Source organism: Lepidochelys olivacea, assembly GCF_965140295.1.
Source record: "Lepidochelys olivacea isolate rLepOli2 genome assembly, chromosome: 2".
NCBI lineage: Eukaryota > Metazoa > Chordata > Testudines > Cheloniidae > Lepidochelys > Lepidochelys olivacea.
In genome coordinates, this window is record NC_140412.1 from 155,777,072 (window position 1) to 155,793,793 (window position 16,722).

The window sequence follows — 16,722 nt, forward strand, 5'->3', positions numbered from 1 at the left end:
GCTCCTAATTCTAAAACAGGTATTTGTGGTTTTGCTATGCTCTATTGGCAGAATCAGAGAATAGGATTCTTCTCTTTTTCAGGAGTATGCTGTAGTAGGAGAGAGATTTTAATTGCAAATTAATTGGCCAAAGACAATAATTCAGTTGGGAAACCTGGTTTTTCCCACAGTGCCAACATATTTTGGCAGATCTAAAATACAGTACAAGAATGACAGATATTTGGAGGAATCTTCACCTTCTTTCAATATGATTATACCTTTTACTCCCATCAGATTCCACATATTCCCTGACAGATTTTATTTTCTTTCAGAGGTTCTTTTGCATTCATCTCACTCTTATAAAATCATTCTACTGTCTACTACTGACAACTAAATTTGGACCTGTGTATTCCCAGCATATAATGTGGCAATTGAGCCTCTACTGAATAAACCTGAATTCATAACATTCTGGGAAGACGAGACACATATGGAAGTTTTAGTATATACATTATATAGGGGCACCCTGAATTTTTTATGTTCAGAGGCTTTAAAGGCTTATTTGTGATAGGCAAATAATTATGCACAGTTGGGCTATGAAGAAGTCACACATAGCATTTTTAAAACATAAATTGCTATATCATATGCCTGAATATGAAACATTTGAAGAGTTACAGTCATGTGTCCCTTTCCTGAAAAATAAGAATTACAAGTTTTGACCTCACAGTTGATAATAATTAAGGTGTGAGTCCAGATGGACCTACAAATTTAGGACCAATTCAGTCATCCTTTTTCACACTAAATAGCATCTTACTCCACTGACATTAACAGAATTACTTGTGGAGAAAGATACTACACTTAAAGTCAGCAAGGATATCAGAACTGGACCCTTAATGCAGAGGTACTGCAGCTAAGTTTGATAAGGGCATGTGACTGTAACCTACAACTTCAGTTGCTCATAACTCTCTCTCAGCATTTTCCTTACATGCTGTAATTTCACATGCTTAATCTCAGCCCACAGATGGTTTAAAATGTTTTTAAGTTTGGGCAGGTTCATTTTTGAATCATATATTGGGAGAAAAAACATCATATTTTCCCGTCTGTAAGAAAATCTTGCAACCCTTTTCGCATGCTCTGATGTATGTACCCCACAGTCAGATGGGGATAGAAAAGTTAAATGCTTTCACTGCATCAAGGAAGAAGAGTTGCCCTTCTTTGCAGAGAGTTCCTTGGCTGACAGCAGGGCCTGAGTGTTTATAGAGAGGAGTTATTGTTGTTCTTCTAGGGGGGAAAACTGAGCTTTTCCCACACTAAATGAAAAATGTTCAGGTTGGTAGGTGAAGAAGCTCAGGATTGGGACTGTGAACTGGCGAGGTGAATATCCGAATGTCTGTCTGCTGTGACCATTTGTTTGACTGGAGCTAGTTGCAGGGACTATTTGACTGTCTGTTTGTTTGCTTGAAAAGTGTGAATTGGGAATGCTTTGTTCCAGGAGGGCCTTGAAAAAAACAGTTACTTACCTTCTTGTAACTGTTGTTCTTCGAGATGTGTTGTTCACGTCCATTCCACATTAGGTGTGCGTGCACTGCATGCGTGAGTGTTGGAAACTTTTTCCCATAGAGGCTCCCGTCAGGCTGGCGGGGCCCCCCCGAGTGGCGCCACTGCACCGTGCATATATACCCCTGCTGCCCGACCCCCTCCGGTTCCTTCTTGCCGGCGACTCCGACAGAAGGGTAGGAGGGTGGGTGGTGGATGGACGTGAACAACACATCTCGAAGAACAACAGTTACGAGAAAGTAAGTAACTGTTTTTTCTTCTTCGAGTGCTTGTTCACGTCCATTCCACATTAGGTGAATCACAAGCTTACCTCTGGAGGAGGGTAGGAGTCACGGAACAACTGCTCATAGGACCGCTCTGCCAACTGCCGCGTCCTCTCTGGCCTGCTGGTTGACCACGTAGTGGGTCATGAATGTGTGGACCGAGGACCAGGTGGCTGCTTTGCAGATCTCCTGGATCGGGACCTGTGCCAGGAACGCCATGGAAGTCATTTGTGCCCTGGTCGAGTGGGCAGTGACCGCCGGGGCCTGAACACCTGCGAGCTCATAGCACACCCAGATGCAGCTTGTAATCCAAGATGAAATCCGCTGTGCCGACACTTGGAGGCCTTTTATCCTCTCGGCTACAGCCACAAACAGCTGTGTGGATTTGTGAAAGGGCTTGGTGCGCTCCAAATAGAATGCCAGCTCTCGACGCACATCCAGGGTGTGCAAGCTGCGGTGACTCTGGTCCGCATGGGGTTTCGGGAAGAACACCGGCAGACAAATGTCCTGGCCCAAATGGAATTGGGAGACCACCTAAGGGAGGAACTTGGGGTGCAGTCAGAGCTGCACCGTGTCCTTGTGAAATACTGTGTACGGTGGCACAGGGGTGAGGGCCCTCAGTTCAGACACCCTTCTGGCCGAAGTAATGGCAACTAGAAATGCCACCTTCCAGGAAAGGTGGAGGAGAGAACAGGAAGTGAGGGGCTCGAAAGGGGTCCCATGAGTTTAGAGAGGACCAGGTTAAGGTTCCATGGAGGGACTAGGGGGTGTGAGTATGGAAACACCCTCTCCAACCCTTTAAGGCACTGTCCCACCATTGGGTGGGAAAACACCAAGCCCCCCGAGAACCCCGGATGGAAGGCGGAGATAGCCTCCAGGTGTACTCTGAGTGAGGACGGGGCTAGCCCTTGCTGCTTGAGGTGCAGGAGGTACTCCAGGATGGCCTGCACCAGGGCCTGGCTCGGCCACACCTGTCGGGGTTCACACCAACATGAGAACCTTTTCCACTTGGCCATATAGGTCGCCCTGGTAGAGGGCGTTCTACTGCCAAGCAGAATCTGCTGCACAGAAAGGGAGCACTGGCTCTCCAAGGCGTTTAGCCACAGAGCCTCCACGCCGTCAGGTGCAGTGACTGCAGGTTGGGGTGGAGAAGCCACCCACTGTCCTGCGTAATGAGGTCCCAGTGTAGGGGCAGGACTATTGGGCCCCCACCGACTGCTCTAAGAGCGATGTGTACCAGTGCTGGCGGGTCCAGGCTGGGGTGATGAGGATCACTGCTGCCCTGTCCCTGCGCACCTTAAGTAGGACCTCGTGTACCAAGGGGAGCAGGCGGAAGGCATACATCAAGCCCCCTCTCCACGGGATCGCAAACCTGTCCGCAAGCGAGCCCAGGCTGCGGCCCTGGAACGAGCAGAACCGTGGGCACTGGGCGTTGGCCCTGGTGGCACAGGTCTACCCGGGGAAACCCCCACCTGCAGAAGAGCGAAAGCATGATGTCCGCCCTGAGCGTCCACTCGTGCATGCGGTACGACCTGCTGAGGGAGTCCGCCAGCTCGTTTCGTACCCCAGGAGATAGGACGCCTCAAGGTGAATTGCGTGGGCTATGCAAAAGTCCCAGAGGAGGAGAGCCTCGTGACAGAGTGGCGAGGAATGGGCCCCGCCCTGTTTGTTTATATAAAACATGGCAGTAGTGTTGTCTGTCAGAACTGTCATGCTGTGACCACTCAGAGTGGCATGAAAGATCTGGCAGGCGAGATGAACCGACCTGAGCTCTTTCACACTGATATGGAGCGACCGCTGTGCTCCGGACCACAACCCCTGCATCATGAGGTCCCCCAGGTGAGCTCCCCATCCGTGGTCTGATGCGTCTGTCACCAGCATGAGGTCCGGCTGTGGGGCGGCGAAGGGGATGTCTTCGCAAACCACGGGCTGGGACTGCCACCACCGCTGGGAGTCCAGCATGTCCCTTGGGGCTGTCACTATCAAGTCCAGGGGGTCCCTGCCTGGGTGGTACACCCAAGTGAGCCACGCCTGCAGAGTCCGGAGTCTCAGTCTGGCATGCCTAACCACGTGCATGCATGCCACCACGTGACCGAGCAGCCACAGGCAGCACCTGGCCATTGTTGTTGGAGACTGGCGAAGGGAGGTGACCGCTTGCTGGATAGCCTGGAATCAGGATACTGGAAGGCTTGCTCTGGCCTGCACCGCGTCCAGGACCGCCCCTATGAATTCCACTCTCTGCATGGGTACGAGCATGGATTTGGGGACGTTGACCAAGAGCCCCAGCTCGCGGAACCATCTCAGGGCCACCTCCACAAGGCCCCGCACTTCCGCCTCATATTGGCCCGCCAGGAGCCAGTCGTCGAGGTATGGGTACACCCGGATTCTCTGCCTCTGTAAGAAGGCCACCACCACCGCCATGCACTTGGTGAACACCCATAGGGACGCGGCTAGACTGAACGGGAGAACTGCAAACTGGTTATGTTCTTGGCCCACAGTGAAGTGTAGGAACCGCCGACGTGCTTGGTGGATGGTGATATGAAAGTACACGTCCTTCATGTCGAGGGCAGCGTACCAGTCCCTCGGATCCAGGGAAGGGATGATGGTGCCCAGAGAGACCATGTGGAACCGGGCCTTGACCAGGAACTTGTTGAGCCCGCACAGGTCTAGGATGGGGCGAAGGCCCCCTTTGGCCTTGGGGATGAGGAAGTACTGGGAGTAGAACTCCTCCCTCCTTAGGCTGTGCAGTACCGCCTCTACCGTCCCCACCTCTAGCAGCGAGCGGACTTCCTTCTCTAGGAGGTGCTCGTGAGAGGGGTCCCTGAAGAGGGACAGGGAGGGGGGAGGGAGGGAGGAGAACTGCAGCGAGTACCCATTCCGCACCGTGCGTAAGACCCAACGGTCTGATGCAATGTTGGACCACGCACAGGAGAAACGGGACAGCAGGTTCAGGAAACAAAGGGACGGATCCGGTGAGTGGTCTGGTACGCTGCCCTCGAGCGCACCTTCAAAAGCCTGGCTTAGTGCCCGGCTGGGGTTTGTGCTGGCCTTGGTTCTGGCCCGGCGCATTATTGTTACTGTTGTTGCGCCGTCGCCTGTTATCCCTGCCTTGCCTACAGTAAGGCTCATGCCTATGGCGAGGCTGGTACTGTCGTTGAGGGGGAGGCTGTGGCTTAAAGGGCTTCCTCTGGTTCGCCGGGGTGTGCATACCCAGCGACTTAAGCGTAGCCTGCAAATCCTTAAGGCTGTGCAGCCTCATGTCTGTCTGGTCCGAGAAGAGACAGACCTTTCGAAGGGGAGATCCTGGAGTGTATTCCTGACCTTGGGCGGCAGGCCTGATTCCAGGAGCCACGCCAAGCACTCATGACCACCCTTGAAGCGATTGTTCTAGCTGCCGTGTCTGCCGAATCCAGGGAGGCCTGGAGAGAGGTCTTGGCTACTGACTTGCCCTCGTCCATCAGGGCCATGAACTCTTGTTGGGAACTTTGCAGGAGGTTGTCCTTAAGCTTCCCCACTGCCACCCAGGAGTTGAAATTATGCCTGTTGAGGATGGCCTGCTGGTTCACAATCCTCAACTGAAGGCCCCCAGATGAATACACCTTTCTGCCAAAAAGGCATTTCGCCTCCTTGGCCTTAGGGGCTGGGGCCTGCTGTCCATGGCGCTCCTTTTTGTTTACCGCTGAGACCATGAGGGAGCATGGACTCGGGTGGCAGAACAGGAACTCACAGCGCTTAGATGGGGCAAAGTATTTACGCTCCTCTCCTTTTGATGTTGGAGCGCTGGAGGCCGGGATCTGCCATATGGTCTTATAGTTAGATTGAATGGTCTTAATGAGCGGGAGCGCTATTCTGGATGGAACTTCGGGGCTCAAAATGTCCACCATGGGGTCCTCCTGCTCAACCGTCTTCTTGGCCTGCAACCCCAAGTTCTGGGCGACCCTGCACAGCAACTCCTGGTGGACTCTAAGGTCTATCGGTGGAGGGCCAGACACTGCTGTACCCGCCACTGCCTCATCCGGGGATGACGAGGAGGTTAGCTGGTGCTCAACCCCCTATGGCTGGTCCTCCTGCTCCCCTTCTCCCATGGGAGGGGCCTCCGGCTCGGGCCGGGGCGGGAGTCCAAGGGACGGTACCAGACTCGGTGCCAGTCTCTCTGGTTTATCCTGAGGGGATGCTGGAGGCCTGGATACTGTAGCCTCTGGCACCATCTGGCGTTGGTGCGGGGACCGGGACCACTGCACCGAGTAACTTGCCCTGGATTGGGCCCCTTGATGCTCCTGATGGCCCTTCTGGACCCCCTGGGCCTAATGGCCTGGTGGCCCCCATTGGGGTTGCCAGCCCACCTGAGGATCCCTGCTGTCCAGGGCCCGGTGCGGGTAGCTATAGCGGCTGGAGTCTGCGCCGGACTGCGGCGACGCCAATCGCGAAGGCCATGGAGGTGCCAACTATGTTCGCCGGCAGGAGAACGAGCAGCTCCTGGCTGAGCGGGAGCGGTACCGGTATCGTCGGGACCAGGATCTGGACCGGGACCGATACCGGCGTTCCCTGGACCAGGACTGTCTGCGGGAGTCCTCTGACGAGGGCCGTCTCAACTCCTCCCGGTGCCAGTCTCTGGGTGGTGCCGGAGAGCGGTGTGCCCCTTCTGGTGCTTCCTCGTGCCGACCCACTCCTGGTGCCACAACCTCCTTCCAGGCCGCTGGTAACTGTGAGTCCGCGGAATCAGAGCTCGACCAGGACCAACTCCAGGAGCGGTGCCGGGACGGTGTCCTAGGGCGTCACACCATTGCTGGCTTACCCCTCGACGGCACCCGTGGCATGGGTGCCGGAGGGTTCTCCCTAGGCAGGTGGGGGCTTGCCACCAACAGCTTGATGAGGTCCTTTGCAGCCTCAAAGGTGCCAGGCATGGAGTGCTGATCCGTTATGCCCTCAAGCCCATTGTCCGCACTGAGCTCACTTAGGTCTGGGCTCGGTGGGGCTTGTGCTGCTGGGACCACCAGTGTCAGCGCCGGTACCGCAGCCTTCCCGCTCTTATCGACGCTAGGGGCCTTGGGAGACACCGGCCTCCTGTGCGGGGAATGACTGCGCCTTCCTTTCGGCTGCGCCGGGGGTTGCACCGGGGAGAACGAGCAGTGCTGGGCCCTAGTCTGGCGCTCTGGGGCCAACAGTTACAGTGCTTAGCCAGTGCCGGGTCTCTTGATGGCTCTGGAGCACTATGCACCGAAGAAGCCTGAGCCGGTGTCAGGCGCTTCGGGCCCAGTGGCTGCAATGCAGCCTCCATCAACAGCTGCTTTAAACGAAAGTCTCTTTCTATCCTTGTCCTTGGCTTAAACACCTTGCAAATCCTACACCGCTCAGTTTGATGTCCGTCCCCCAGGCAACGTAGACACGAATCGTGGGGGGTCACTAACTGGTATAGGTTTGTGGCACGTGGTGCAAGCCTTGAAGCTGTGGGCCTGCGGCATGCCCTGCAGCCCGGGGCGGGTGCTGGAAGCCTCTAAGCACCTAATCACTTAAGTGTCCACAATAAAGGTATGTTAACTAACTGATAAAGCTACTCTGAAAAGGCTAAGGGACTGCTCTTCTACGAGCGAGAGAGAGAGAGAGAGAGGGGTTGTTCCAACGCCACCATGGACGGTAAGAAGGAACTGGAGGGGGTTGGGCCGGCAGGGGTATATATGCACGGCGCAGTGGCGCCACTCGGGGGGGCACCTAAGGGAAAACGTTTCTGATGCTCGTGCACGCAGCACACACACCTAATGTGGAATGGATGTAAACAAGCACTCAAAGAAGAATGGTTGTTTAGAGGGAAGGCTTTGAGCCTGGGCAACTGCTTCAAGCCAGCAGCCTTATAAAAAAGCAAACAGTTGCAAACTGAGTGAGCAGCAAACAGAGGGAGTTTACCTGTGAGTTCACCCTGGGGGAGTTCCCACAGAGTTTTTTGCCTTTCAGGCTTCTGTGAGCAGTAAATACAACATCTGAAGAGGCTCCTAGAAAGAAGCAAATATAGATAGTGAGCGATCAGCTGTTGTGACCTGCACAGGATGTGCCATGTGTGTCTTTCTCCCAGAGGATAGAAGCAACTTCGTCTTTACAAAGTGCAAGCTGGTCTCCATACTGGAAGAGAAGGTTAAAGGACGTATCAAGCCTGCGCTGCATCAGAGAAAAGGAAGACTTTCTGGATAGAAGTCAGTGTTTGGTACTGCAGGCACAACATGTTGAAGAATCAGAGAGGACAGTGGAGAATGGGGAAGAAAATTGGCAGCATGTGACTTCCAGAAGAAGAAAGAGGAGAACCCATGTACCCCCAATGCAGACAGAGGTAAGAAACCATTTTCAGGCTCTCTGTATAGCTACTACGGTGGAGAATGGTTTGGAAGAGTCATCTGAGGGAAGGAGACCCCATCGACCAGAAGGCAAGGGATGCATTGTCCTAGGGATGGGGTTTCCATGACCACCACTCCCAAAAGGAGGAGACGGGTGGTGGTGGTCAGGGACTCCCTCCTAAGGGGGACAGAGTAATCCATCTGCCGCCCAGGCCAGGAAACTCAAGAAGTGTGCTGCTTGCCTGGAGCTAAAATTCAGGATGTAATGGAGTGTCTGCTGAGACTGATCAAGCCCTTGGACCACTACCCCTTCTTTCTTCTTCATGGGGGCACCAATGATACTGCCAAGAATGATCTTGAGCAGGTCATTACAGACTATGTGGCTCTGGGAAGAAGGATAAAGGAGTTTGAGGCGTAAGTCATGTTCTCATCCATCCTCCCTGTTGAAGGAAAATGCCCAGGTAGGGACCATCGAATTGTGGAGGTAAATGTGTGGTTGCGTAGGAGAAAGGGCTTTGGATTCTTCAACCATGCGATGCTGTTCCAGGAAGAAGGATTGCTAGGAAGAGATGGGATCCACCTAACGAAGAGAGGGAAGAGCATCTTCGCAGACAGGCTTGCTAACCTAGTGAGAAGGGCTTTAAATTAGCTTTGCATGGGGATGGAGACCTAAGCCTGCAGGTAAATGGGGAAGTGGGATACCAGGAGGAAACACAAGGAAGAGGGTGCAACAGGGGAGGCCTCCTGATTAATACTCAGAAAGTAGGGCAATCGGCTAGTTATCTTAGGTGCCTGTACACGAACGCAAGAAGCCTAGGAAACAAGCAGGAAGAATTGGAAGTCCTGGCACAGTCAAGGAACTATGATGTGATTGGAATAACAGAGACTTGGTGGGGTAACTCACATGACTGGAGCACTGTCATGGATGTGTATAAACTGTTGAGGAAGGGCAGGCGGAAGAAAAAGGTAGGGGAGTTGCACTGTATGTCAGACAGCAGTATGATTGCTCAGAGCTCCAGTATGAAACTGGAGAAAAGCCTGTTGGGTGTCTTTGGGTTAAGTTTAGAGGCAAGAGCAACAAGGGTGATGTCATGGTGGGCATCTGCTATAGACCACCAGACCAGAAGGATGAGGTAGACAAGGCTTTCTTTGGACAACTAACAGAAATTTCCATATCACAGGCCCTGGTTCTCATGGGGGACTTCAATCACCCTGAAATCTGCTGGGAGAGCAATACAGCAGTGCACAGCCAATCCAGGAAGTTTTTGGAGAGTGTTGGGGACAACTTCCTGGTGCAAGTGCTGGAGGAACCAACTAGGGGCCATGCTCCTCTTGACCTACTGCTCACAAACAGGGAAGAATTGGTAGGAGAAGTAGAACTGGGTGGCAACCTGGGCAGCAGTGACCATGAGATGCTCGAGTTCAGGATCCTGACAAAAGCAAGAAAGGAGAGCAGCAGAATATGGACCCTGAACTTCCGAAAAGCAGACTTTGACTCCCTCAGGGAACTAATGGGCACGATCCTCTGGGAGGTTAATATGAGGGGGAAAAGGAGTCCAGGAGAGCTGGCTGTATTTTAAAGAAGCTTTACTGAGGACGCAGGAACAAAGCATCCTGATGTGCAGAAAGAATAGCAAATATGGCAGGCAACCAGCTTGGCTTAACAGAGAAATCTTGTGTGATCTTAAACACAAAAAGGAAACTTACAAGTGGAAACTTGGACAGATGACTAGGGAGGTGTATAAAAATATTGCTTGAAGAGGCAGGGGTGTAATCAGGAAGGCCAAAGCACAACTGGAGTTGCAGCTAGAAAGGGATGTGAAGGGTAACAAGAAGGGTTTCTACAGGTATGTTAGCAACAAGAGGAAGGTCAGGGAAAGTGTGGGTCCCTTACTGAATGGGGGAGGCAACCTACTGACAGATGATGTGGAAAAAGCTGAAGTACTCAATGCTTTTTTTCCCCTCGGTCTTTACAGACAAGGTCAGCTCCCAGACTGCTGCACTGGGCAGCACAGTATGGGGAGGAGGTGAGCAGCCCTCAGTGGTGAAAGAACTGGTTAAGGACTGTTTAGGAAAGCTGGACATGCACAAGTCCATAGGTCCAGATCTAATGCATCCAAGGGTGCTGAGGGAATTGGCTGATGTGATTGCAGAGCCATTGGACATTATCTTTGAAAACTCGTGGTGATCAGCGGAGGTCCCGGACAACTGGAAAAAGGCAAATATAGTGACCATCTTTAAAAAAGGGAAGAAGGAGAATCCGGGGAACTGCAGACGGGTCAGCCTCACCTCAGTCCCTGGAAAAATCATGGATTCCTTGAGGACCTGCTCCATTTTGAAGCACTTCAAGGAGAGGAAGGTGATCAAGAACAGTCAACGTGGATTCACCAAAGGAAAGTCATGCCTGACCAACCTGATTGCCTTCTATGATGAGATAACTGGCTCTGTGGATATGGGGAAAGCGGTGGACGATATATACCTTGAGTTTAGCAAAGCTTTTACGGTCTCCCACAGTATTCTTGCCAGCAAGTTAAAGTAGTGTGGATTGGATGAATGGACTATAAGGTGGAAAGAAAGCTGGTTAGATCGTCAGGCTCAACAGGTAGTGATCAACTGCTTGATGTCTAGTTGGCAGCTGGTATCAAGCGGAGTGCCCCAGGGGTAGGGCCTGGGGTTGGTTTTGTTCAACGTCTTTATTAATAATCAGGATGATGGGATAGATTGCACCCTCAGCAAGTTTGCGGATGACACTAAGCTGGGGGTAGGGGGGAAAGGTAGATATGCTGGAGGGTAGGGATAGGGTCCACAGTGACCTAGACAAATTGGAGGACTGGGCCCAAAAGAAATCTGATGAGGTTCAACAAGGACAAATGCAGAGTCCTGCACTTAGGATGGAACAATCCCATACACTGCTACAGGCTGGGTATCAACTGGCTAAGCAGCAGTTCTGCAGAAAAGGACTTGGGGATTACAATGGATGAGAAGCTAGATATCAGTGAAGAAGGCTAACGACATATTGGGCTGCATTAGTAGGTGCATTGCCAGCAGACTGAGGGAAGTGATTATTCCTCTCTATTTGGCACTGGTGAGGCCACATCTGGAGTATTGAGTCCAGTTTTGGGGCCCCCACCATGAAAGGATGTGGACAAATTGGAGAGAGTCCAGTGGAGGGCAATGAAAATGATTAGGGGACTGGGACACATGACTTATGAGGAAAGGCTGAGGGAACTGGGCTTATTTAGTCTGCAGAAGAGAAAAGTGAGGGGGGATTTGATAGCAACCTTCAACTACCTGAAGGGGAGGTTCTAAAGAAGATGGAGCTTGGCTGTTCTCAGTGGTGGCAGATGACAGAACAAGGAGCAATGGTCTCAAGTTGCTGTGGGGAAGGTCTAGGTTAGATATTAGGAAAAACTATTTCACTAGGAGGGTAGTGAAGCACTGGAATGGGTTACCTAGGGAGGTAGTGGAATCTCCATCCTTAGAGGCTTTTAAGGCCTAGCTTGACAAAGCCCTGGCTGGGATGATTTAGTTGGTGTTGGTCCTGCTTTGAGCAGGGGCTTGGACTAGATGACCACCTGAGGTCTCTTCCAACCCTAATCTTCTATGATTTTACACCCTGCCAAAAAGAGCCATTGTTTATTTCCACACTAAAACTAGTGAACTCTAACTTTCCACCATGAGGAATTGGGTACCATTTGGTTTATTTTTTTCTGTTGAGAACAAAAGGAGCTGTCCCTGTCTTATCTATTTTTGTGTGTCTAATTGTGAAAGGTCATTCGATACCTAGGACTGGTTGGTGCCATTTGATTTCTCAAAAAGTTCTTGACAGGTCTTACTACATGCTCACAAGAACTCAGAAAATAAAAAGTGATACAGAGTCCTTAATGAATTAAGAGGGTGCTTTCCTAATTTCATGTTAAGAACGGCCATACTGGGTCAGACCAAAGGTCCATCTAGCCCAGTGTCCTGTCTTCTGACAGTGGCCAATGCCAGATGCCCCAGAGGGAATGAACAGAACAAGTAATCATCAAGTGATCCATCCCCTATTGCCCATTCCCAGCTTCTGGCGAACAGAGGCTAAACACACCATCCCTGCCCATCCTAAGAGCCATTGATGAGCCTATCCTCCACAAACTTATCTAGTTCTTTTTTGAACCCTGTTATAGTCTTAGCATTCACAACATACTCTGGCAAAGAGTTCCACAGACTGTGTGCATTGTGTGACAAAATACTTCCTTTTGTGTGTTTTAAACCTGCTGCCTATTAATTTGATTTGGGGACCCCTAGTTCTGGTGTTATGAGAAGGAGTAAATAACACTTAGAATCATAGAATATTAGGGTTGGAAGACACCTCAGGAGGTCATCTAGTCCAATCCCCTGCTCAAAGCAGGACCAACACCAACTAGAAAGTTCCTTATTTACTTTCTCCACACCAGTCATGATTTTATAGACCTCTATCGTATCTCCCCGCCCTTAGTTCTCTCTTTTCCAAGCTGAAAAGTCCCAGGCTTATTAATCTCTCCTCAAACGAAGCCACTCCATATCCCAATCATTTTTTTTGCCCTTTTCTGAACCTTTTCCAAGTCCAATATATCTTTTTTGAGATGGGGCGACCACATCTGCATGCAGTATTTAAGATGTGGTCATACATGTGGTCATGGATTTATACAGCGGCAATATGATATTTTCTACGTTATTATCGCTCCCTTTCTTAATGATTCCCAACATTCTGTTCACGTTTTTGACTGCTGCTGCACATTGAGTGGATGTTTACAGAGAGCTATCCATGATGACCCAAAGATCTCTTTCTTGAGTGTTAACAACTAATTTAGATGCCATCTAAATTATTATTTATGTTTTCCAATGTGCATTACTTTGCATTTATCAACATTGAATTTCATCTGCCATTTTGTTGCCCAGTCACCCCATTTTGTGAGATCCTTTTGTAGCTCTTCGCAGTCTGCTTGGGACTTAACTATCTTGGGTAGCTTTGTATCATCTGCAAATTTTGCCACCTCACTGTTTACCCCTTTTTCCAGATAATTTCTGAATATGTTGAACAGGACTGGTCCCAGTACAGACCCTTAGGGGACACCACTATTTACTGCTCTCCATTCTGAAAACTGACCCTTTGTTTCCTATCCTTTAACCAGTTACCAATCCATGAGAGGACCTTTTTTTTTTATCCTATGACAGCTTACTTTGCATGTTGTTAATTCACACAATTTTATTTTGAATCTCACATTTGTTGGTGACTTTCTTAAAACCCCAGCTCTTCTGGTCAGAGGATTATGAGAGAAAGTCACCTTTTGTTTTGAGAGAAAAAAAAAGTTTTCTTGCTTTTTTGCTCAAACATGAAGGTTAGAAACTATGAACCCTAAAAGCTCAAAAGCCAGAAGACAAATACAAAGAACCCAAAATATATTTTTAAAATCTCATGATTTAAGCCCATCTCAATCGTTTTGAGGTGTGGCATGCTTTATTTATTTATTTTTAACCCTTAGGGTTAAAAAATAATAAATCGCACATGAGGTCCTGTTAATTTGAAAGATTTTATTTTGGAACAAAGTTATAAATGCCACACTGAGCATGCACAGGACCTCATTTTCATTAAGATTTAGAGTGAACTGCTCAAATACCAATAAGGAAGCATGTGCAAGAAAGAGCAGTGAGGCAAAAAAGCCAGTTTGGTTTCCGCCTTCACGGGTGAAACTGAGGAAAAGCAGAAGTGAAAGGTCCCTTTACGTATGTTACCTCTGCCGTATATGTTGTATGTTGGATAACAGTTTGCTGTTAAATGAATTTACTATTTAAAGCAAAAAAAGAAAAAAATCTAGTTGTAATGCAACATTAAAGGTGCAAGATCAAGAGTCAAAACTTCCTGGAACTAAAGTTGCTCTGAATGTTAACGTTGCATATGTTGCATATTTTGTTATATGCCTGAGCGACAGAGAAACAGTTTAAGGTTTATATTCAACAAAGGAAGGAGGAATGGAAAATATTACGTATGTGCAATCTTCACCTTATATAATGAAACTTGTAACAAACAACAACTCAAGAAACTAATAAGTAGTCTTAATAAAGGTGGCTGAGAACTTTGTGTGAAGCTAAAGAGAATTCTATACAAGATTAAATCTCAATGGAAATGAAAAATGTTCTTGTTTATAAAATTCTTAAAACATAAATGATCTGAAATACTTAATAAAATTAAGTTTTTAATGTATGAAAAGTTCGCTTGTAGCTAAAACATTCATTTGTCTGCCAGTTACATACACAAAATAAAGAATGGACTACACTGGTGATTCAATGTAACATTTTACAGCAATATATATATCTATGCAAAGAACAGAGTCTCTCATACATAACTGTATGTTTTCAGAATGTATGCCTTGGGAGCAATGGGTCAACTAGACTCCTAGAAAAGAGTAGTACTATATCTAAAACCAATTGTGGGTAGAACTCTAGTCACCTTGGAGAGGTGATCACTTACTAAAGGTAATCCAACATAGTAAAATATTTCAGGGTATCTTTATATGGTCACTTGAGGAATTTAGACACGTAAGGGTTACCTTTCAGGACAACATTTATCAAGCAACAATTTTTACTGTATATTGTGTGTAGCTGAAGGAACTTTTGGGTGCAATTAACACTACTTTTAAAGGTTTCAGAGTAACAGCCGTGTTAGTCTGTATTCGCAAAAAGAAAAGGAGTATTTGTGGCACCTTAGAGACTAACCAATTTATTTGAGCATAAGCTTTCGTGAGTTACAGCTCACTTCTACAGTCACTTTCCACAGTGTGCATCCGATGCTCACAAAAGCTTATGCTCAAATAAATTGGTTAGTCTCTAAGGTGCCACAAGTACTCCTTTTCTTTTTGCTACTTTTAAAGGAAACAAATAAAAGAGAATTACAGAAGACCATCTTACACAGTTTACTTGGTTTTTAGCATTTCCCAGTGAAACTTGTACGCAATTTGACTTGGCAAATGAACAATTATTTCCTAATACTGTTTGGGATCCACTAACAGACCCCTATGTCCATTGAAAGACCCACTGACTTCAATGGACATCTGACTGGGTACTGGGGTCTGCTCTAGCAGATCCTGAAGCAGGAATATGGCCGTAACCAGTTGCACATGAATAACTGTTAAATCAAAACATTTCTCTTTTCAAACCAAGCACAGACACTAGTCCTCAGTAAGGATTCTGACCATCAAATATTTCGCAGTTCAAACTTCACCCATTTCATTATAGCTCCGTCTAAAACAAAAATATGTGTGTATACACATATATGTATACACACACATACATACACACACTCACACACAAAATTAAATATTTTGGAAAATTATGAACAGGTGAAAACAAAGTAGTATAAATTACATGGTTTAACACACAGCTGAGTGAACATGGCTGAACTGACCTTAACTTTTGAACAATTAAATCCTCAACCATAACTATGAATTAAAAAATTAAAAGAAAAAAAAATCATTAATTTCAATATACAATTGCCATGATCTGTCCTCACTGCAACTCCTTTAAAACAGCGCTGTCCTTTCCTGACTGGCTCTGTAGCTCCGCTCCACCAGCTATGCCTCTTCATACCCTTTACCTTGCAGTCACTTCCCTGTAGAACAACCTACAATTCCTCTCCAAGCCTAGTTGCTGCAGAAGCCCTTGCTACCTAAGCGCTGTCTCACCAGCTGATCTCACCCACCTGCTTGGTTACCCATTACTTTGGATACTCCTCCCAATCCTAAATACTCTTCATACATATTGTTCCCCTCATGACTAAATTATATTTATTGTTGCCACCTGTGATGGATATATCATACATAAATAGTAGGGCTGTCAAGCGATTAAAAAAAATAATCGTGATTAATCGCACTGTTAAAGAATAATAGAATGCCATTTATTTAAATATTTTGGATGTTTTCTACATTTTCAAATATATGGATTTTAATGACAAGCCAGAATACAAAGTGTACAGTGCTCACTTTATATTATTATTATTTGCACAGTAAAAAACAAAATAATATTTTTCAATTCAACTAATACAAATAATGTAGTGCAATCTCTTTATCTTGAAAGATGAACTTACAAATGTAGAATTATGTACAAAAATATAACTGCACTCAAAAATAAAACAATGTAAAACTTTAGAGCCTACAAATCCTCTGGAATGGTGGTCGAAGCATGAAGGGGCAAATGAATGTTTAGCTTATCTGGCACATAAATACCTTGCAATGCCACCTACAAAAGTGCTATGCAAACGCCTGTTCTCACTTTCAGATGACACTGTAAATAAGACGCGAGCAGCACTATCTCCCATAAATGTAAAAAAACTTGTTTGTCTTAGCGATTGGCTGAACAAGAAGTAGGACTGAGTGGACTTGTAGGCTCGAAAGTTTTACATTGTTTTGTTTTTTTGAGTACAGTTATGTAACAAAAAAAATCTATATTTGTAAGTTGCACTTTCACAATAGATTGCACTTCAGTATTTGTATGAGGAACTGAAAAATACTATTTCTTTATTTTTACAGTGCAAATATTTGTAATAAAATAATACAAAGTGAGCATTGTACTCTTTGTATTTTGTATTG

General features: G+C 47.6%; 1 protein-coding gene across 1 annotated transcript in view; it reads right to left on the minus strand.

Moving 5' to 3' along the window:
* Positions 1-16,722, minus strand: part of INVS (inversin) — a 209,086-nt gene that overhangs the window by 163,815 nt on the left and 28,549 nt on the right. The window lies entirely within an intron of this gene.